This window comes from Palaemon carinicauda, chromosome 42 (genome assembly GCF_036898095.1).
Source record: "Palaemon carinicauda isolate YSFRI2023 chromosome 42, ASM3689809v2, whole genome shotgun sequence".
In the NCBI taxonomy this organism is placed as follows: Eukaryota; Metazoa; Arthropoda; class Malacostraca; order Decapoda; family Palaemonidae; genus Palaemon; species Palaemon carinicauda.
In genome coordinates, this window is record NC_090766.1 from 1,650,968 (window position 1) to 1,674,651 (window position 23,684).

The 23,684-nt window shown below is 46.6% G+C and overlaps 1 long non-coding RNA gene across 1 annotated transcript in view; it reads left to right on the forward strand.

Moving 5' to 3' along the window:
• The window catches only part of LOC137632983 (uncharacterized), a 44,638-nt gene extending 27,314 nt beyond the window's left edge, over positions 1 to 17,324 (forward strand). Inside the window, exon 3 of the long non-coding RNA XR_011042154.1 lies at positions 17,303 to 17,324. This is a non-coding gene — a long non-coding RNA (uncharacterized lncRNA). The remainder of the gene's footprint in view (positions 1 to 17,302) is intronic.
• The last annotated feature ends 6,360 nt before the right edge of the window (positions 17,325 to 23,684 follow it).

Here is a 23,684-nt window from a genome sequence, read left to right on the forward strand (position 1 = left end):
TAGGAGTCGCTCAGCATCCTATGAGGATCGCGAGGCTCAGTAAGGAAGACGTACTTAAAAAGGCAGAGTAATTGTTCAAGTCGTCTTCCTTACCAGGTACTTATTTAATTTATGTTTGTTATTTTGAATAACTGCTAAAATGAAATACGGGATACTTAGCTTCTTATGTTAACATGTATGCTGGTCTCCACCCACCCCCCTGGGTGTGAATCAGCTACATGATCATCGGGTAAGATTAATATTGAAAAATGTTATTTTCCTTAGTAAAATAAATTTTTGAATATACTTACCCGATGATCATGAATTTAAGGACCCTCCCTTCCTCCCCATAGAGACCCAGTGGACCGAGGAGAAAATTGGTTCTTGTTGACAAGAAGTACCTGAGTACCTACTCGACAGATGGCGCTGTTGTACAGCCCCACCTGTATAGCGATCGCTGGCGTATCCCGACCGTAGGTTTTTTCTGTCGAGCAACAGAGTTGCAGCTACATGATCATCGGGTAAGTATATTCAAAAATTTATTTTACTAAGGAAAATAACATTTCTTTTAGTAGTATATACTCTTTTTATAGTTTTCCCTATACTGTACAGTACTGTACTGTAATGGATTATTTCACTCGTGACAAATCTGTCTAGATTTTTGTCTCTACTGTACAGTAATGAATTATTTGTTCCGTAACTGAAATACAAACCACGGTTTTTCAATATTTAACTTAGCCGGTGATTATATAAGCTGCAGCTCTGCTGCTCGACAGAAAACTCTACGTAAAAAATCCGCCAGCGATCGCTATGCAGGTAGGGGGTGTACTTCAACAGCGCCATCTGTCGTGCAGGTACTCAGTACTCATTGTAAACAAAGAACTCAATTTTCTCTCTGTCGTGCTACCGGCAAGACCTACTAATTCGCTGTTGCTAACTGGATTTGTTTTCACAACTATTTGGTGAAGTACACGTTTCTAGTTTTGAGCTTTCGCTGTGCAGGCTTTCTCTTCAATAAATCCTTGCATTCTTTTTTTTTTTTTTTTTTGATATCGGATTATTTGTTGATGACTTTGGATAGTTTTTGAATTCCCCTTTGACCAATTCAAAATGGCTGACCCTTCTCAAGTCCCAAAATTCAGGAAGTGTAATGCTAGGGACTGTTCAAGGCGTCTTCCGAAGGCCTCTATCGATCCTCACACCGTTTGTTCCAATTGTCGGGATAAAACCTGTCAATTGGAAGATCGATGTGAGGAATGCGTTGGGCTTTCGGAATTCGATTTTATCGAATTCCAGAAATATACACGTAGGCTAAAGAGAGATAGAGTCAGGAGAAGTTCATCTCGTTCCGTTGATTTTTCCTCTCCTCATGCCCCACAACCTATTCCTTCCCCTGTAGTGGTTGCTCCTAATCCCCCTTCTGGCACTCAGGAACCTTCGATGGCTGATATGATGCGTGCCATCCAAGCTCTGGGTGAGAGAGTTGAGTCCTTGGCTAGTGACCGTAACCAGCTCATGGCGGACGTCAAGGAGCTGAAGTGTAAGAGTGCAGTGGGAAGGGATAAAGTGAGTGATAGTGTTGTGGATAGTGTTGCGCTTGAGGGTTCGTCTGTTCGTGCCTGTCGTCCTCCTAGTCCGGGACCTCTTGCAAGCTCCCAAGTCCAGGGGAGAAGCAATGTCGTACGACCAATGGGTTCGAGAGGCTTTAATCAGCGAACAGACGTTCCCTCCGTGGTTTCGGGCGTATCTACCCAAGATCGCCCCACCCACACAAAGACGAGAGAGCCCATTTATTCCTCGTCTGCGGAAGAGGTTTCTCGTAAGAAACCATGGACCAAGGTCTCACGACCTCTTAAGCGCAAGTCGGTCCCTTCCGCGCAAGTCCAACAGCCCAGTTGTAGCCACTGGGTCAGTTCGGACTCGCTGCAGTCTTCCGATGACTGCTCACCTCCTAAGAGAGGCAAAGCGGTACCGCCTCAGGCAGTTACACCGTCTGTCGCCGCACCTGCTCCTGCAGACCCTAAGTGGTCTTTGCTGCAGACCATGCAGTACCAATTAACGTCTCTGATGCAGGACTTTCGTGCGGAGAAGGTTGCTGCTGCACCAACCTCTTGCCTACAACCAACCACGGTTGTGCGTCCTGTGGACGCTGAGGCGACCTTCTTGCGCACTCCAGCTGAGAGAGTCCCGCCACCCATGCGTTCCAGTGTACCCTGCCAGCCGCATGTTGACGTTCAGCGACGCACGGAACCTTCCGTTGACGTTCGCGAGGTACAACAACCGTCAGAGTTGTTTTGTTTTGACGCGGTGCGTCAACCTCCGCAACCCAGTGTGGTTGCCTTTGCTCGCCCACATCAGACTAGACTGTCTGGAGTAGACGCTGTGCGTCCCCGCGCTGCTATGGTTGTTGCCAGCTCACAGACTGGGCAACAGTTCCATGACGTTGCGTCCGGTTCAGTCACGCGTGCACCCGTGCGACCGGACTCAGCTGACCAGCCGATACCTACTCCATTGCCGCTTCCTCCTCAATTCTCGGATGATGGACTCTCTGATGATGACGATGCGGCACACGTTGACGAACCACATTCGGACCTTGACGAACCCAAGTCCACACAACCCTCTTTGGACTTTAGAAAAGTTCTTGCTCTGTTCAAAGAGATGTTTCCGGACCAGTTTGTGTCTGTGGCTCCGCGCTCTCCTCCGTCAGAGTTTGCTTTAGGTACGCAGTCATCCTCGCCTGCCTTTACTAGACTCGTCCTCGCACGCTCGTCCAAGAGAGCTTTACGAGTTTTAGGAGATTGGATGCAGTCCAAAAAGAGTCTAGGGAAGACAGCCTTTACGTTTCCCCCTGCTAAACTCTCTTCCAGATTGAGCGTCTGGTATGCCACGGGAGAAGTTCTCGGCTTGGGAGTTCCTGCCTCTGCCCAGGGCGACTTCTCAAGTCTTGTAGACTCTCCCCGCAGGCTAGCCATGAGACGCTCTAAGATATGCTGGTCACCTTCGGACTTAGACCATCTGTTGAAAGGAGTATTTAGAGCCTTCGAGGTCTTCAACTTTTTGGACTGGTGTCTGGGAGCTTTGAGCAGGAAGATCTCCCCGACTGAGAAGGAATCTTCCTTGCTCATCATGTCCTGCATGGACAAGGCCATACGTGACGGATCTAGTGAGCTTGTGGCATCGTTCGTATCCGGAGTCCTCAAGAAGCGTGAGAACCTTTGCTCTTTCCTGTCAGCTGGAGTGACACCGTGTCAAAGATCAGAACTTCTGTTTGCTCCTCTCTCTAAGTGCCTTTTTCCAGAGGACTTGATTAAGGAGATTGCTGCTTCTCTGATACAGAAGGACACCCATGACCTGGTTGCGTCCTCTGCCTGCAAAGCCACCCCTTTGCCTACCTTGTCAAGACCAAGGATGGACACTCCAGCGTCCAGATTTATTCCGCCCTTTTGTGGCAGAGCCTCCAGCAGAGAAGGTGCTCGTGCCGAAGGGAGACGTGGGAAGAAGAAAGGAACCAAGTCCTTTAAAGGCAGAGTCTGACTGCCAGCTTCTTCAGACAGCAGTGGGAGCCAGACTCAAGAACTTCTGGCAGACCTGGGAGAAGAGAGGCGCAGATGCACAATCTGTGAAGTTGCTCAGAGAGGGTTACAAGATCCCGTTTGTACGAAAACCCCCTCTAGCAACGTCTCCCATCGATCTCTCTCCCAGGTACAGAGAGGAAGACAAGAGACGAGCATTGAAACAGGAGGTGTCTCTCTTACTAGAAAAGGGAGCGGTAGTCAAAGTCCTGGACCATCAAACCCCGGGCTTCTACAACCGTCTCTTCTTAGTGCCAAAGAAGACAGGAGGGTGGAGACCGGTGCTAGACGTCAGTGCGCTGAATGTCTTTGTCGCAAAGCAGACGTTCTCCATGGAGACCACAAAGTCCGTTCTAGCAGCGGTCAGAAGGGAAGACTGGATGGTCTCTTTAGACCTAAGGGACGCATACTTTCACGTCCCCATCCACCCAGACTCCCAACCTTTTCTGAGATTCGTTTACGAAAAGGTTGTCTACCAGTTTCAAGCCCTGTGCTTTGGCCTAAGCACAGCTCCTCTTGTGTTTACGAGGCTGATGAGGAATGTAGCCAAATTCCTTCATTTAGCGGACATCAGAGCCTCCCTCTATTTGGACGACTGGCTTCTAAGAGCTTCTTCCAGTCGTCGCTGTCTGAAGGATCTAAAGTGGACTCTAGATCTGACCAAGGAATTGGGTCTCCTGGTCAATATGGAAAAGTCTCAAGTGGTCCCATCCCAAACTATTGTGTATTTAGGGATGGAGATTCACAGTCTAGCTTTTCGGGCTTTTCCGTCGGCTCCCAGAACAAGTCAAGCCCAGTTATGCATCCAGAACATGCTGAAGAAGGAACGATGTTCAGTCAGGCAGTGGATGAGTCTGATAGGGACGCTATCATCCCTAGAACAGTTCGTTTCGTTAGGAAGACTACACCTCCGTCCTCTTCAATATCACCTAGCTGTTCACTGGAAAAAGGACAAGACGCTAGAAGCGGTCTCGATCCCCATTTCCGAGAAGATGAAGTCTTCCCTGACTTGGTGGAAGGACAGTATCAGCCTCAGAGAGGGTCTGCCCCTGGCTGTTCAGACTCCCAACCACGTTCTCTTCTCGGACGCATCGGACACGGGCTGGGGCGCGACATTAGATGGTCGGGAATGCTCGGGAACTTGGAACTCGAGTCAAAGGACAATGCATATCAACTGCAAGAAACTACTGGCAGTTCATCTGGCCTTGAAAAGCTTCAAGTCTCTCCTTCAAGGCAAAGTGGTGGAGGTGAACTCGGACAACACCACGGCTTTGGCGTACATCTCCAAGCAAGGAGGGACCCACTCTATGACGTTGTACGAGATCGCAAGGGACCTCCTCACCTGGTCAAAAGATCTAAACATTTCTCTAGTAACGAGGTTCATCCAAGGCAACCTGAATGTCATGGCAGATTGCCTCAGTCGGAAGGGACAAATCATTCCAACAGAATGGACCCTACACAAGGATGTGTGCAAGAGACTGTGGGCCACATGGGGCCAGCCTACCATAGATCTCTTTGCAACCTCGATGACCAAGAGGCTCCCACTTTATTGCTCACCAATCCCGGACCCAGCAGCAGTTCATATAGATGCCTTTCTCCTAGATTGGTCGCATCTAGACCTATATGCATTCCCCCCGTTCAAGATTGTCAACAAGGTACTGCAGAAGTTCGCCTCTCACGAAGGGACAAGGTTGACGTTAGTTGCTCCCCTCTGGCCCGCGAGAGAATGGTTCACCGAGGTACTTCGATGGCTAGTGGACGTTCCCAGAACTCTTCCTCTAAGGGTGGACCTTCTACGTCAACCACACGTAAAGAAGGTACACCAAGGCCTCCACGCTCTTCGTCTGACTGCCTTCAGACTATCGAAAGACTCTCGAGAGCTAGAGGCTTTTCGAAGGAGGCAGCCAGGGCGATTGCTAGAGCAAGGAGGACATCCAACCTTAGAGTCTACCAATCGAAGTGGGAAGTCTTCCGAAACTGGTGCAAGTCAGTATCAGTATCCTCGACCAGTACCTCTGTAACTCAAATAGCTGACTCCCTTTTATACTTGAGGAAAGAAAGATCTCTTTCAGCTCCCACTATCAAGGGTTACAGAAGCATGTTGGCATCAGTCTTCCGTCACAGAGGCTTAGATCTTTCCAACAACAAAGATCTACAGGACCTCCTTAAGTTTTTTGAGACCACGAAGGAGCGTCGTTTGGCTACACCTGGTTGGAATTTAGACGTGGTACTAAGATTCCTCATGTCAGAAAGGTTCGAGCCACTTCAATCAGCCTCCTTTAAAGATCTCACTTTAAAGACTCTTTTCCTGGTTTGCTTAGCCACAGCTAAAAGAGTCAGTGAGATTCACGCCTTCAGCAGGAACATCGGATTTTCATCTGAAACGGCTACATGTTCTTTACAACTTGGTTTTCTAGCCAAAAACGAGCTACCTTCTCGTCCTTGGCCGAAATCGTTCGATATTCCAAGCCTATCAAATATGGTTGGAAATGAACTAGAAAGAGTCTTATGCCCTGTGAGAGCTCTTAAGTTCTATTTAAGACGTACTAAACCTTTACGAGGACAGTCAGAAGCTTTATGGTGTTCAGTTAAGAAACCATCTTTGCCTATGTCAAAGAATGCTTTATCCTATTTTATCAGACTGTTAATACGAGAAGCTCATTCCCATCTGAGTGAGGAAGACCAAGCTTTGCTGAAGGTAAGGACACATGAAGTTAGAGCTGTCGCAACTTCAGTGGCCTTTAAACAAAATAGATCTCTGTAAAGTGTAATGGACGCAACCTATTGGAGAAGCAAGTCAGTGTTCGCGTCTTTTTATCTTAAAGATGTCCAGTCTCTTTACGAGAACTGCTACACCCTGGGACCATTCGTAGCAGCGAGTGCAGTAGTGGGTGAGGGCTCAACCACTACAATCCCCTAATTCCATAACCTTTTTAATCTTTCTCTTGAAATGTTTTTATTGTTGTTTTTGGGTTGTCCGGAAGGCTAAGAAGCCTTTCGCATCCTGGTTGATTTGGCGGGTGGTCAAATTCTTTTCTTGAGAAGCGCCTAGATTAGAGGTTTTGATGAGGTCCTGTGGTATGGGTTGCAACCCTTCATACTTCAGATCCTAGGGGTCGCTCAGCATCCTAAGAGGATCGCGAGGCTTCGTAAGGAAGACGTACTTAAAAAGGCAGAGTAATTGTTCAAGTCGACTTCCTTACCAGGTACTTATTTATTTTATTTTTGTTATTTGGATAACTTCTAAAATGAAATAAAAAATCCTTAGCTCATATTAATGTAAACATTTATTGCTGGTCTCTACCCACCCCCCTGGGTGTGAATCAGCTTATATAATCACCGGCTAAGTTGAATATTGAAAAATGTTATTTTGATAATAAAATAGATTTGAATATACTTACCCGGTGATTATATATTAAAGGACCCTCCCTTCCTCCCCAATAGAGATGCAGTGGACCGAGGAGAAAATTGAGTTCTTTGTTTACAATGAGTACTGAGTACCTGCACGACAGATGGCGCTGTTGAAGTACACCCCCTACCTGCATAGCGATCGCTGGCGGATTTTTTACGTAGAGTTTTCTGTCGAGCAGCAGAGCTGCAGCTTATATAATCACCGGGTAAGTATATTCAAAAATTTATTTTATTATCAAAATAACATATTTAATAGGGGTACAGTACAAGTATTACTTTCGGCGTAGCAGAAATGACGAGTCATTAAAATTTAACGAACGTTTACTACCCCCACCGCTAGTTAGGGGGGGTAGGGGAGGGTAGCTTGCTACCCCCCCCCCTCCCCCCTCACACACCTGTGCTTGAGCTCACTTTGCTCTCAGCTCGGGTGGTAGACGGACGTGTCCTCTCATCCTCGCCTCGCTCTTGACAGCTATTAATGCTTTTCTGCTTTTTCTTTCTCAGGTTTGAGTGTGAAGTTGGCCTCTGCGATCATGCGCACCTGTCCTGGATTACCCGACCGCCCCTGCGGAACATTCATGTCGGCGGTCGAGACGGACCCTCACACCCTTTGCCCTTAGTTTAGAGGTCAACGGTATGATAGTGGTAATAAGCGGTGTGAGTGTAGGGAGTGGTCTGCTTCCCAGTGGGAGAGGTTTTCTCGGCGACGTAAGAAGAAGTCCAGGCGGGATATTTCTCCTTCGAAGGTTTCTTCGAAAGGAGAAAATCCCAGGGACTCTTCTTCCTCTGCTCAAACCTCCTCCGAAGCTCACGCTCGATCGGCCTCTTTCGAGAGACCGGCGAGTGGTAGCGTAGACCGTGGTTCTGTTTCCAAAACTCGGGGTTCGAGAGATGGCGTTGCCTACCGTAGCGAGGCAGCTCCACCTCTTCCCCCGGGGGAAGATTTATCTTTAACCAATTTGTTTCAGCTTTGGTCTTCCTTGGGGCTCGAGGGTTCGCCCTCCAAGGAAGCTCTTCTTGATATCATCCGATTGGGTGCTGCTGTCAAGCAATCGCCGACTTTGGCAGAGGTTGATCCTTTGTCAATTGTTGACGTTGTGGTGTCAGAGGTATCCAATGCGGTATCTCCTAATACCTCTGCCTCTTCTCATCCCGCAGTAGCTGAAGGCTTAGTTTCTCCTACGAGGGAGAAACTAAGTCCAACAATCTCTCCTTCCGGTGATTCTTCCCCTCGGGAGAGTTCAATTACAGAGACTCCTCTTCGGAGGACTGCTGAAGGTCAGTTTGCTGATCCTACGGCCCCCAGAGGGCGCATACGTCGCAAGGCTCGCCTTCCTCTTCGCCGGAGAGGCCTTCCTTCACCTTATAAATCGGTGAGGAGGCGCCTCTTCGGTTCGTCATCATCGTTGCAGTCCGCCGCAGAGGAGCCTCGTCAGCGATCACCAACTGTTCCTGCTACGGTCCTGGACCTCTCTGTGGATCGTTCGCGATCCCCTTCAGTGGAAGGTCGTCCTTTCAAAGGGCATGCCGACCTTCCACCTGTCGGACCTGCTGACCTGCCGTCGCCATTCCTGGCTGCTGATGCGCTTTACGCGCCAACGCACCATGTCTATCACCATAGTCAGGCACCGGTCCCTTTGGGGCAACAAGGGCGTACGCGCCATCGCGCATACGTACCTTGCGTGCCATGATTATCATGCGCGCCAACGGTCTCCTGTATGCAAGGCTGTACCTGAGATAGTGCACCAGCGCTCACCTGCTCACCAGCGCGCCACTGCGCGCCATCAACCTACTGCGCGCCAACACCCTGCGCGCCAGCGCTTGCCAACGCGCCAGCACTCTCCTGCGCGCCAACGATTTCCTGCGCGTCAGCGCTCTCCCGCGTGCCAGCGCCCACGTACTGCCATCTCTCCTGCGCGCCCACAATCTTCGGATCTGGGCACTGTAGGGAAGTCAAAGACTTCACCTACACTCCAGCGCTTACCAACTCGCCGCCTGCTATCTCCTGCACGCCATCCCTCGCCAGCGCGCAATCGCGCGCGTTCGCCCTGCGCACCCAAGCCCATCCTCTCCAACAGCAATGCACCGCCAGCCTGAAATGCGCCCGCAAGATACGCGCCCACGCACACAGGTTCCTCCTGCACATTCGCGCGCAAGGGCTATATCTCCCGCGCGCGCCCTACGACATCTTCTGGGGCGCGCGATCTCTCGCCCGCACGCCCACGGGTCCATCATCTTGATCCTGCGCGAGCGCACAATCAGCCTCCTGCGCACTCTCCTGTGTCTCCCATGCACGCTTCTACGCTCCATTACTGGCCTGCGCCATCAGTCGCGCGCACGCGCGTCAGCAGTCTCCCGCGCGTGACCCCGGGTGTTCCCTATCGCCCGAGCGCCAACACGTTCCCCCGCGCGAGCGCCAATACCCTCCTGCGCGCGAGGCTGCAGGACAACGCACGGCAAGGTCGCCATCCCCACATTCCCCTCCCTACAAGTGCAGAACAGCGCGCTTGGTGGTGGAAGGGAAGATTCCAGAAAGGTCCAGGAACATATCTTCTTCCTTTTCTTTTCAGGCGTACCCCTCTATGGAAATCCTCCGAGGGATCTGTCGATCCCTGTCCCTCCAGAGGGAGTGTCTGACAGTGCAACTGTCAGCCGACAGCCATGGTTTGGGGCCCTGATCAGAGCAGTTGTACAGGCTTTCAAGCCTGTTCTCTCTGAATTGGGCCACAAATCCTTGGCTGCGTCTACCCCTCTGAAGAGAAAAAGAGGAGCTTCGGACGCGGTGATTTCTCCGAGAACTAAGCTGTCTCCTCGTAAGCCCTCGAGGCAAGTTATCTCCCCCCCCAGACTTTTTCTCCCTCCCTGTTGGACGAGGATTTCCCATCCTCAGGGGAGTCACGTGAGGTGAGACGTTCCCCCATCGCACCAATTAGGGAAACCCCACCTCGCGTTGAGAAGTCTTCCCGGGTAGGGACGGAGAAGAACTTGCCTCCGACTTTGTTGGAGTCCTGCATCCCTCCCAGGAGGGAGTCGAAGTACTCAAAGACACTGCCAAACTCCTCGACGAGACTTACGACGGAGCTAGCTAGTCACTCGGAGAACGTCCACGATTCTCCCCAAGAAGAGCCTTTGAGGACAGGAGACTTCACTGTAAGTCCGACATCCGGAGGAGAACTACAGGAGTCAGAACATGGAATTTGGCAGGTTCTGACTCTTATGAGGACTCTCAATGGGTTTGCTGACCCAGAGATTCCCCCTCGAGAGTATTTGAAACTCAAAAACCTTCTAAGGCCAGTGCGGCTCTGCCCTGGTCTCAGGGGATTAAGAGTACCAGGGACAAGATCGCGGTCCAGCTCTCTGAGTTAGCCTCCTCCAACCGCTCCAGTGCCGGCAACAAGCTTCTACCTTCTCGCGTTCAGCAGAGGAGGTACTTCGAGATCTTGGAGGAGCCTTGTTTAGCTCTTCCACTTCACCATTCTTTGGAAGAGCTTACCAGCTGGAGTCCCTCTTGAGAGAGACTCCAACCGGCAGGTCTCATTCTCGGCAACTGAGATCCTTAACCAGGAGAAGGTTGCGAAGTGTGCTATGCAAGCCACTTCCTGGCTAGATATCTGGTTAGGGACCTTAGGTATCCTGATACGTTAGGAGGATTTCTCCAAAGAACGTACCAGAAAAGCTATGGAGACGTTCCTCCTCTCAGCACTCGCACGATCGAGTTTCTGGCCCACCAAGTCTTGAACTTGTGGGCGAACACCATCCTGAAACGTTGGGATGTGGTAGCTGAGAGGTTCCATCAGAAGGTCCCTAGCACCGAGATATACAGGCTCAGACATTCTTCCTTGGAGGGAACGAATCTGTTTGAGCCTAAAGACGGGGAACATGCTGCTGAGAGGTGGAGGAAGTCCCATCAAGACTCCCTCCTGCATAAGGCTTTGACAACTAAGCCCTATAAGCCTCCAGCACCCCAGCAGTCCCATCCTACCAAGACCATGAAACCGACCACGACAGCGAAGGCAGTGGTGTCTAAGCCCTTTCCTGTCAAGGACAAGAAAGGCAAAAAGTCCTCCAGGAGAGGTAAAAATCTTAGAGGGAGCAGCCAAAGCCGCAAACGCTAGGATTGGCAGTCCCCCTGCATGTCCACCAGTGTGGGGATGCCTATAAAGTTGCGCAGACAGGTGGCAGCAACTCGGGGCCGATTCCTGGACAATTTCCGTAATCAGTCAGGGATATCGCGTCCCGTTCACAACATCTCTACCTACCCTGACGAGGAATCCAGTGTCATTGAGCTCCCTTGCCATGGGATCAGCAAGGGGGCAAGCCCCGGGCAGAAGTCCAGACCCTGTTGAAGAAAGGCACTCTCCAAGAGGTCCTCGACGGGTCCCCAGGCTTCTTCAGTCGACTCTTTCTTGTAAAGAAGGCGTTTGGAGGCTGGAGACCAGTCATCGACCTCTCGGCTCTGAACAAGTTTGTCAAGCAAACTCCGTTCAGCATGGAGACCGCAGACACGGTCAGGCTAGCAGTGAAACTGTAAGACTTCATGTGTACACTGGATCTGAAGGACGCGTACTTCCAGATCCCAGTCCATCCGTCATCAAGGAAGTACTTAAGATTCAGCCTAGACAACAAGGTGTACCAGTTCAAGGTGCTGTGTTTCAGTCTCTCCACAGCACCACAGGTTTTCACCAGAGTGTTCACCCTAATATCTTTGTGGGCACACAGGATCGGCATCCGTCTCCTCCGTTATCTGGACGACTGGCTGATCCTAGCAGACTTGGAGTCAGCCCTTCTTTGACACCGAGACAAACTTCTGGGACTTTGCCAAGATCTGGGGATCATAGTAAATCTCGGAAAGTCCTCTCTGCTTCCCACTTAAAGACTGGTATATCTAGGCATGATTATAGACACCAATCTCCACAAAGCCTTCCCATCAGGTGACAGGATAGCAAGGCTGAGGAAGGTCGCAAGCCCTTTTCTCAGACGAGAAGAACTTCCAGCCCAATCGTGGTTACGTCTCCTCGGTCACCTATCATCTTTGGCTCGTCCAGTTCCCAATGGTCGCCTCAGGATGAGATCCCTCCAGTGGCGACTCAAGTCCCGGTGGAATCAAGGTCACGATTCCCCGGATGTCATGATCCCTATGGGACTGGCGGAACGGACAGACCTCCAGTGGTGGGTGACAGACGAGAACCTACGAAGAGGAGTGGATCTTCTCGTCCTCCCCCGGATTTGATGCTGTTTTCGGACTCCTCAAAGAAAGGGTGGGGGCCTCACGTACTACACCACACAACCTCAGGCCTGTGGTCAGAATCAGAAAAGTGCCTCCATATAAATCCTCTAGAGATGAAGGCCGTCTTCTTGGCCCTAAAATAGTTCCAACAATACCTGGCGGGTCACTCTGTGGTGGTGATGAGCGACAACACCACAGTAGTGGCTTACATCAACACGCAAGGAGGTACCTTTTCGAAGCAGCTATCCCATCTTGCAGTAGAGATACTGAGATGGACCGAAGTCCACTCGATTCCACGTTTCATTCCAGGCAAGAGGAATGTGCTCGCGGACAACAGGAGCAGAGCGTCTCAGATAGTGAGTACCGAGTGGTCTTTGGATCATCTAGTAGCCAACAAAGTCCTGACTTTGTGGGGTTCCCCGACTTGGGATCTGTTCGCAACAGCTCTGAACTTCAAGCTTCCGCTGTACTGCTCCCCAGTCCCGGATCCCAAGGCGCCTTCCAACAACGGTGGGACAACATCGACGTTTACGCCTTTCCCCCGTTCTGTCTGATGAGGAGGGTGCTCAACAAGACCAGAATATCGGTCAATCTTTCAATGACCCTCATATCTCCGCTATGGCATCACGCGGAATGGTTTCCGGACCTTCTGCAACTCCTAACGGAACTTTCGAGAGAACTCGCTCCGCGACACAATCTACTCAGACAACCACATGCTAACATCTTCCACAAAGCCATAGCTTCGCTACGACTTCACGCCTGGAGACTATCCAGCATCTCCTCGCTTAGAGAGGATTTTCGCAGCAAGTTGCGATCAGGATGTCTGGACATCTGCGAAAGTCATCCGCATCTGTCTACCAGGCAAAGTGGAAAGTCTTCTGTGGTTGGTGTCGTGGAAGGGGTATCTCTCCACTCGATGCCACTATTCCAACAATAGCGAAGTTTCTTGTGTATTTGCGGGAAGAAATGCGCATTTCAGTCTCGGCGGTGAAAGGCTATCGCTCAGCCTTAAGTCTAGCCTTCAGGCTCAAAGGAATGGACGTTTCTTCTTCACTGGAACTTTCCCTACTCATACGAAGTTACGAACTTACCTGCCCTCAGTCGGAAGTGAGACCTCCTCCATGGAACGTGGTTCGAGTTCTCAGGTCTCTTAAGAGACCTCCCTATGAACCATTATGCCAGGCTTCAGATCGCCACCTAACTTGGAAGACGGTGTTCCTACTAGCTTTGGCTTCTGCCAAGCGAGTTAGTGAACTTCATGGTCTCTCGTATGACATCGCCCATTCAAGGGGATGGGGGGGAGGTAACGTTCAAATTCGTCCCCGAGTTTATTGCTAAGACTCAGAATCCGGGAGTAGCAGATCCTCGGATCGATTCCTTCCAGATTTCGAGTCTCCGTTCTGTAACAGATGACCCAGACCATCTCCTACTGTGCCCAGTAAGGAGTTTGAGTCTATATCTCAAAAGAACAGCTGCAATCCGTCCTCAGGTGCAAGCGTTATTTGTTAGCACAGGGAGGACTAAGAGGAGGGTCACCAAGAACACCATCTCGGCATGGATTTGTAGGGTGATCCATCTGTCCCTGAATCCAGACCCTCCTCCGTCACGACACCCTAGAGCACAGGATGTCGGGCGTAGCTATGTCTCTGGCCTTCAAAAAGAATTTCTCAGTGATGCAGGTTCTTAAAGCTGGGGTGTGGAAGCTTCAGACGACCTTCACAGTCCACTACCTGCAAGACGTGACCCACAGGAGGCTCGATACCTTCTCTATCGGCCCTGTGGTGGCTGCACAACAGCTGGTTTAAAACCTCAAGCTCCTTATTGGACAAGTAGTAGAAGGTTGAGGGCATTGTTACCCGGTTTTAGTCTGCATGAATGAAAAGGTTTGTCTGGCCCTTATTCTTTTCTTCATCTTCCCCTCTCTTGGGGAAAGCAGCACCCTGGGTTCTCTGCATAGCTGACCTCAAACCACTGCAGGTAAACCGTGTTTCCTTGTGTTCCTAGTATTAAGCTAATACTGTCACGTCCCCATATCCTGACGAGGTGGTATTGGGAGAGTCCTAGCCTAAAGTTTCCATCTAAAGAACTACAGGTCAACTTCCTAGGACGAGTCACACTTCATGATACCTTCACACATAGCTTGAGTAGGCCGCAGTTCCTTGCATAGCAAGGTCCTAGCGAGGTGCAGGGACTCCTTATTTTTGAGTGCTGACACACTCAAATAACGAGCCCCCGGGCAAAGCCAAAAAGCCAGTACTGGCTGGGACCTCCACCCTTCCTAATGGGTGAGTCACCCCTATTAAATAGCGTGGTTTGTATTTCAGTTACGGAACAAATGACAAATTCGTAGATAATTTGTATTTTTCCTAATTTTACAAACCTTAGCTATTTAATCAAACTTGCCCGCCAGTCCTATCTCCCTTGAAGTCCTACCTCCAAGCAAAGTGAGCTCAAGGACAGGTGTGCGTGAGGGGGCGGTTAGCAAACTACCCTCCCCTACCCCCGCTAACTAGCGATGGGGTAGTAAACCCTCGTTTAAATTCTAATGGCTCGTCATTTCAGCTACGCCGAAAGTAATAACCCCTATTAAATAGCTAAGGTTTGTATACATACATACATATACCAAGGCACTTCCCCCAATTTTGGGGGGTAGCCGACATCAACAAACAAACAAAAACAAAAAGGGGACCTCTACTCTCTACGTTCCTCCCAGCCTAACAAGGGACTCAACCGAGTTCAGCTGGTACTGCTAGGGTGTCACAGCCCACCCTCCCACATTATCCACCACAGATGAAGCTTCATAATGCTGAATCCCCTACTGCTCCTACCTCCGCGGTCATCTAAGGCATCGGAGGCAGCAGCAGGGCCTACCGGAACTGCGTCACAATCGCTCGCCATTCATTCCTATTTCTAGTACGCTCTCTTGCCTCGCTCACATCTATCCTCCTATCACCCAGAGCTTCCTTCACTCCATCCATCCACCCAAACCTTGGCCTTCCTCTTGTACTTCACCCATCAACTCTTGCATTCATCACCTTTTTTAGCAGACAGCCATTTTCCATTCTCTCAACATGGCCAAACCACCTCAACACATTCATATCCACTCTAGCTGCTAACTCATTTCTTACACCCATTTTCACCCTCACCACTTCGTTCCTAACCCTATCTACTCGAGATACACCAGCCATACTCCTTAGACACTTCATCTCAAACACATTCAATTTCTGTCTCTCCATCACTTTCATTCCCCACAACTCCGATCCATACATCACAGTTGGTACAATCACTTTCTCATATAGAACTCTCTCTACATTCATGCTCAACCCTCTATTTCTTATTACTCCCTTAACTGCCCCCAACACTTTGCAACCTTCATTCACTCTCTGACGTACATCTGCTTCCACTCCACCATTTGCTGCAACAACAGACCCCAAGTACTTAAACTGATCCACCTCCTCAAGTAACTCTCCATTCAACATGACATTCAACCTTGCACCACCTTCCCTTCTCGTACATCTCATAACCTTACTCTTACCCACATTAACTCTCAACTTCCTTCTCTCACACACACTTCCAAATTCTGTCACTAATCGTCCAAGCTTCTCTTCTGTGTCTGCAACCAGTACAGTATCATCCGCAAACAAAAACTGATTTACCTCCCATTCATGGTCATTCTCGTCTACCAGTTTTAATCCTCGTCCAAGCACTTGAGCATTCACCTCTCTCACCACTCCATCAACATACAAGTTAAACAAGGTTTGTATAGTTAGGAAAAATACAAATTATCTACGAATTTGTCATACTTTACCTGGCTAAATAGAAGATTAGGTACTATACTCCTGAAAAATTGCACAAAATGGCTGTAAATGTTTAAAAGATATATGCAGTACTATATCTGAAAAGAATTTTGTCCAAGTTGAAACTCATCAGTATCCTGTTACATGTTGATTTAATAAAATAGGTATAATGTCATTCCTTTTGAGGTGTAAATTATTACCTTTTAGGTATTAGGTAATGTATTTGATGTATAATGTACTGTAGTTCTTTTGAATTTTATAAGAAAAAGGCCTTTTGGACTAACCTTGTGTGACATAAGATTTTGTATATAGTAAACTCTTTGTGACTATAATTCAGTACCTGTCTGGCCTATTTATAAAAAAATTTTAAGTTTTAAACTTAATTAAAAACAAATACCGTACTTCAGGTCAATTCTGAGCTGTTAGGTTATGCCTTTTCAGTTATGACATATATTTTAAAGAATACAGTATTCACTTTTGGTAAAGTTTATTATTTTGATGACAAGATAGAAAAGGGATTTTGACGAAGGAAAAATCTATTTCTGGGCGAGGAACCTGTGTCGCCCAGTGAAATGCTCCTCTAGCACCATTTCTAAGGCATAGTTATTGCTGAATATACCAGAGAAAAAAGGATGCATGGAATGCCAGGAATAAACCTAGCTCGCTCACTCTTTGAGTGTCGGTATAGAAAACTGGGGCGTGATTGAACCACGACCATAGATCCCTCACCATTTAGACCTCTCCTTCATCAACATCCCCTGGAATAACGAGGTGCCGTCCTACACCCGTCTGCTGCCTCCTACCACGACTATCCCTCTCCACCCCTAAATCTCCCCACCCCCTATCTCACGGAGCGACACAGGTCGAGCCCAGAAATAAGCAATACTGTACAGTACAACTCAAAATAGTTTATGTGGATTATTTGAGCTTAATTACATTTGCGATGACAAACATCTTGCATGGTTCAGATTGTATACATTCATTCTTAGGTAATTATTATTATTTATTATTAATACTAGCCAAGCTACAACCCTAGTTAGAAAAGCAAGATGCTATAAGCCCAAGGGCTCCAATAGGGAAAATAGCCCAGTGAGGAAAGGAAATAAGGAAATGAATAAATGATGAGAACAAATTAACAATAAATCATTCTAAAAACAGTAACAACATCAAAACAGATATGTCAATCTTTGGCTTTGAAGAACAGTACATAGAAATTATAATAATTATATTTTGTCAGTATGAAAAAAGTTCTTTACGGTTAATGTATTTGATTTTATTAGTTCATTTTGAATTAATGTCATTTCTTTCTTTTTCAGAGTTCTTCATGAGAAGTAGAGTGAGTACTTGAATTATGGTTTGACATTTTATAGAACCAGAGCTTTTTTTGTAGACAAAATTATTTGTGCATTTTTTCTCTTCATTTTACTCGTTGCAGCGTTACACTGGTAAGAATGTTAAGGTTTTTCCCTTTTTTTTTTTATTGATTTTTTGGTATTTCATTATTTTTATTATTATTGATCAAGATAGCTGGGTTCTTATTTACCTGATGGAGTGATTGTTTTTTCCTAGGTATGTATTTACACTTGCCTTGATGAGAATTGAAGGTGCTATATTTTTTTGCAAATTTTTTTTTTTTTTTTTGGCTCAAGCCATGACGTCCTGATGGAAGGCTCCTTTTGTAGCTTCCCAAGGGTATATATGACTACAGTGATATTCCCAGAGAATCAAACCAAAGGTTTCACAGAATTCTAACTTCTGGCGCGAGTACCCTTAAGATTTACTCTCAAGGATATCGTATATAATCAGGGGACGTATTCTTGACACGCCACATGGCAATCTGCACCCCGAATAGCCTTTACGCTTCGAGGGGAATACGTGGCAGAATTAGAAGGGTAGCCGCATCAGAGGTTACCCTAGTTCCCCTACTACTATTGAGTATCACAACCGCGCCAATTCCCTCTGGCAGTCATTCCTTAATTTGTAGCGCCTCGCTACGGTGGTGTTCCCTGTTGATCTGACATTTTATGATCGATTTCTAAGGATCTTTATGCTTTCTACAGCTTCTTTCATCCATCTGGAAAGTTGAGTATTCATTCTTTACAATATGTATAATTTGTTCCTGCCTCACATTTTTTTTTACAAACATTTTTGTTTTTACAAACATTACTATACTTCACTTGGCTTAATCGGCGTCAATGACCTTAGATGTCAGGATGCCTGAAAACTTTAAATCAATCAATCAATCAAATCACTTGGCTTAAAAATATGAAATATTTTTCCATGTTAGGGTTTCACAAATTGTATGGATATTCCATATGAAGAATAATACTAACCTCCAGGTTAGGAAGGTTGTATGGTATTTGTCTAATTGACCTGTTGTGCACATCAACATATATGGTAGCAATCAAGTACTATGTACTGGGTTGTGCTTTATGCATTATAACATTTGTCTGTGCTTTGAAATATGAGAATCCATTCCTCTAGTCGAGTGGAGTGTTCTTTGTATTATTGGTTGAGATAGGTTAGGCAGTTTTGAGATGACATTCCTTTGGTTGACAACAGTTGGAGTCGAAAGAAAGGAATGAAGATTAAAAAAGCTCAGAACTACATGTTTTACATTCTATTTCACAATGTTTCATGATTGTCATGAAATGCTTTGTAAAAATTATATGAAAGTAAATATCCATTGTTGATTGATTACTGAATGACTTCGCTGACCCGGATATCTGACCGTCTGGCCCAAACACAATACTGTAATCCAATTCATAACCAATTATGCCATCCCATAATTTAGTGCAAGAGGTGCAGGACTGGTTAGTACTTCTGCAGTCTAGGAGAAGAATATCGGTGTTCACTTCTGTTGGACCCCATCATTTAGTAAAAGAGGTACAGGACTGCAGTCTAGGAAGAATATCGGTGTTCACTTCTGTTGGTTCCCATCATTTAGTAAAAGAGGTGCATGACTGGTTAGTTTTGCTGCATTTTAGGAAGAATATCGGTGTTCACTTCTGTTGGATCCTATCATTTAGTAAAAGAGGTACAGGACTGCAGTCTAGGAAGAATATCGGTGTTTACTTCTGTTGGTTCCCATCATTTAGTAAAAGAGGTGCAGGACTGGTTAGTTCTGCTGCAGTTTAGGAAGAATATCGGTGTTCACTTCTGTTGGATCCCAGCCCACGTTTGTGTGGATGGGAATGAACGAGTAGATAAGGCACCTAAGGGAAGCTCCAGGGCTACTTATCACATCCCCCATAAGTATTCCTTACAAAGACCTTAAAAGTGAGACACATTTTCAAAATTGAAATAAGTCCACCCTTTGGTGGATAAATGGTCACCTTGTCATTCTACAAGTAGCAGGGATAACATCATTTTAACCAGGCTGCGTATTGGCCTTGCACATGCAACTCAGTTGTTTAATGAAGAGTGGGGAAGGGAGACAAGTCCCTCTTTGTAATGCAGTACATGTCTGATGGCTATTGATATCAAACATATTTTAGTAGGTTGTCCTATTTTTAATCTTCAGGGGAGTATTCATTTACTCCAGGACAAACCTTTTAAGAGTTATCCTTGGGGAAAATTGTAATGCCTTGAACTTGAAAAATTGGTACAGAGTATTGTTTTATCATGAGCTTTGAATAATTTTTTTTATTTATATATTTAAGTTTCCTTATTCACATTTAGATGTTATTGTATGAAAGTGTTATGATTGGTTGTATAGGTTGAAATGATACCAAATGATATGAGTGTACGGGTATGGTTGATTAATTTGTATCGTATAGCGCTGAATGGCCTTGATGCCCTAGTGCTTGGCTTGAGGTCTAAATTTTATAATCCATTCTAATACATTGCTGATTGAGTAAAGACCGTCTTGCATTGTCATTACTAAATAATTTTAATAGATAGAAATGTGATCATTACCTAAAAGTGTCATTGTATGATATATTGTTAAAGTAAAGTATAAAATGAGATAGAAAGAGCAACTTGGAAAAATGAGTTGCTAGATATAAGTGGTGACCATTAAGATAATTCTAGGCTTTACAATTGATGCTTTCTTGTTGTCACACAATGTAGTAAAGGTTCCTGTAATCTTTGCTAATAAAAAAGATACCTTGTAGTAGTAACTCTGTAGTCTACCACAGATTGGATCATTAAAGAGTTGCATTATCTTTTAGGGGTCAAAGGTCTATCATAAGCATCAGAAACAAGGAACAAGACAGTGTCTCATAGACCGACCACATGTACATATCAGCTCCCAAGCCCCCTCCCCATCTAAGCTAGGACCATGGAGGGCCATGCAATGGTTGCTGATGACCCAGCAGGTAGATCTATAGGGACCTCCAAACCTTAGCTTACAAGGATGGTGATGTTGCAGACACTATTAAAAATTATGGGTCTTGAGCAGGGATTGAAATCCCGACTCGGATTTCAAGACAGACGTTGCCAATAGCCTTGCGTAGCTCTGATGATCCCATATGTTTAAGGACCCATTTAACTAATTACCCTCTTTGAAGCTTGATTCTATGTTCAGAATAGTAGTTAAATTGATTAATTTTGGTTATTGCTTTTTAGGACTAAGTATATTACTGTGTCATAGGTGAGATTACTTTTTTATACAGATTGTGAGAACTTTGGTTGTTTTGACAACTACGTGATAATATTTGGACCAAAGAAATGTCATTGACATTGTAGAACAATATTGTAAAATACTAGTCCTCTAATTCCAAGCATCCGCTGTTCTACTCCTCTGATTCCATGGATCCGCTGGTCTATCCTCTGATTCCATGGATCCGCTGGTCTAGTCCTCTGATTCCAGGGATCCGCTGGTCTAGTCCTCTAATTCCATGGATCCACTGGCCTAGTCCTCTAATTCCATGGATCCGCTGGCCTAGTCCTCTGATTCCAGGGATCCGCTGGTCTAGTCCTTTGATTCCATGGATCCGCTGTTCTAGTCTTCTGATTCCAGGGATCTGCTGGCCTAGTCCTCTGATTCCATGGATCTGCTGGTCTAGTCCTCTGATTCCATGGATCCGCTGTTCTAGTCTTCTGATTCCAGGGATCTGCTGGCCTAGTCCTCTGATTCCAGGGATCTGCTGGTCTAGTCCTCTGATTCCATGGATCCGCTGGTCTAGTCCTCTGATTCCATGGATCCGCTGGCCTAGTCCTCTGATTCCAGGGATCCGCTGGTCTAGTCCTCTGATTCCATGGATCCGCTGGTCTAGTCCTCTGATTCCAGGGATCCGCTGGCCTAGTCCTCTAATTCCATGGATCCGCTGGCCTAGTCCTCTAATTCCATGGATCCGCTGGCCTAGTCCTCTGATTCCAGGGATCCGCTGGTCTAGTCCTCTGATTCCATGGATCCGCTGTTCTAGTCTTCTGATTCCAGGGATCCGCTGGCCTAGTCCTCTGATTCCAGGGATCCGCTGGTCTAGTCCTCTGATTCCATGGATCCGCTGTTCTAGTCTTCTGATTCCAGGGATCTGCTGGCCTAGTCCTCTGATTCCATGGATCCGCTGTTCTAGTCTTCTGATTCCATGGATCCGCTGGCCTAGTCCTCTGATTCCAGGGATCCGCTGGTCTAGTCCTCTGATTCCATGGATCCGCTGGCCTAGTCCTCTGATTCCAGGGATCCGCTGGTCTAGTCCTCTGATTCCATGGATCCGCTGTTCTAGTCTTCTGATTCCATGGATCCGCTGGCCTAGTCCTCTGATTCCAGGGATCCGCTGGTCTAGTCCTCTGATTCCATGGATCCGCTGTTCTAGTCTTCTGATTCCAGGGATCTGCTGGCCTAGTCCTCTGATTCCATGGATCCGCTGTTCTAGTCTTCTGATTCCAGGGATCTGCTGGCCTAGTCCTCTGATTCCATGGATCCGCTGGTCTAGTCCTCTGATTCCATGGATCCGCTGTTCTAGTCTTCTGATTCCAGGGATCTGCTGGCCTAGTCCTCTGATTCCAGGGATCCGCTGGTCTAGTCCTCTGATTCCATGGATCTGCTGGCCTAGTTCTCTGATTCCAGGGATCCGCCGTTTTTTCGAGAGAGAACTCTTGGTATTCTGTTGGATTTGCCTACTACCTTGATTAAAGTGTAGGTGAGTTATTCTTTATATACTCTGGGTTTAGTTTACACTTGAGCCACTCTAATCATGGTGGTACAATCCCTTTGTGGTTGGGTAGGGGAGTGGACATTGGGAGTCTGCTGTCACTGGTGTCATAGGCAGAGGAACTAATTGCATAAAAGGCTAATGGGTTCTCTTTTAGGGTGACAGACAGCCTAAAATTTCTTTCCCATTTGATTAGTTCATCTTTATTATTATCCTCCCTTCAAAAAATAATGAACACAGAAGCAGTTTCCCCTACCGATGGACCCACTGACGAGTCACTAGCACTCTAGATAAACTCTGCTACTTTGAATGAATTATAGACTGAATTTGTGTTCACGTTGAAGTAACATTTTACCAGGTTCTCAGTTTGTTTCACAAACCGAAAGATTTAGCTTTCTCTTATAACGCTTGAAAAACTGTATGATTAGAGGTTTTGAACGAAAGCAAATTCCAGTAGTTATATTTTTATCATCGAGAAGACTTACAATACTATTTGGAGGAATTCAATACTTGAAATTTTATCGATGGAATAACATTCCAAACTCGTATAGACAATACCTATGTATTCCAAATCTTTATTTGACTGTGGGTGTCCTGTCAGACTGGCTGAGGATTTGGTACAGTACTGGAGGCCAGTACACTGGAAGTTTCCGGATGATGAACGTTGCTAGAAATAGGAATGGCGAGCGATTGTGACGCAGTTCCGGTAGGCTCTTCTGCTTCCTCCAGTGCCTTGGATGACCGCGGAGGTAGCAGCAGTAGGGGATTCAGCGTTATGAAGCTTCATCTGTGGTGGATAATGGGGGAGGGTGGGCTGTGGCACCCTAGCAGTACCAGCCGAACTCGGTTGAGTCCCTTGTCAGGCTGGGAGGAATGTAGAGAGGAGAGGTCCCCTTTTCTGTTTCATTTGTTTGATGTTGGCTACCCCCCAAAATTTTGGTGAAGTGCCTTGGTATATGTATGTATTATTATTATGTTTTAAGTGGGACTCTGTCTTGGCAATTAATGACATTATTTTTATTAATCTTCTATCTATAAGTTTGTCATATCTCTTTGCCTTGGTCATTAATGACATTCTTATTTTTCTACCAGTAAGAGTTTGTCATGGAAAGTATTAGCTTACGACAAGTAGCTGATATACTGAAGATTGTATTTTTTTTACTTGATTTATTTTAAGGGCTGCTTATATGGTCCTATACAGCAGGGGAACCCTACTCTCTACAGGACCTTCATCGTTATTTTATCGTATACATTTTTTTACTTGATTTATTTTAAGGGCTGCTTATATGGTCCTATACAGCAGGGGAACCCTACTCTCTACAGGACCTTCATCGTTATTTTATCGTATACATTCCAAAGCATTCAGCATTTCAGACTGCATATTTCTTATTTATTATCAAATCCACATTATCGAAGCACTTTGAGAACAAGAAAGTCTTCAGTTTCCTATTGAAAGCCTTAATATCTTCAATCTTAAAATATTTTATCTTTCCTTCTTTCCTTTCCTCACTGGGCTACTTTCCCTGGTGGAGCCCCTGGGCTTATAGCATCCTGCTTTTCCAACTAGGGTTGTAGCTTAGCAAGTAATAATAGTAATAAT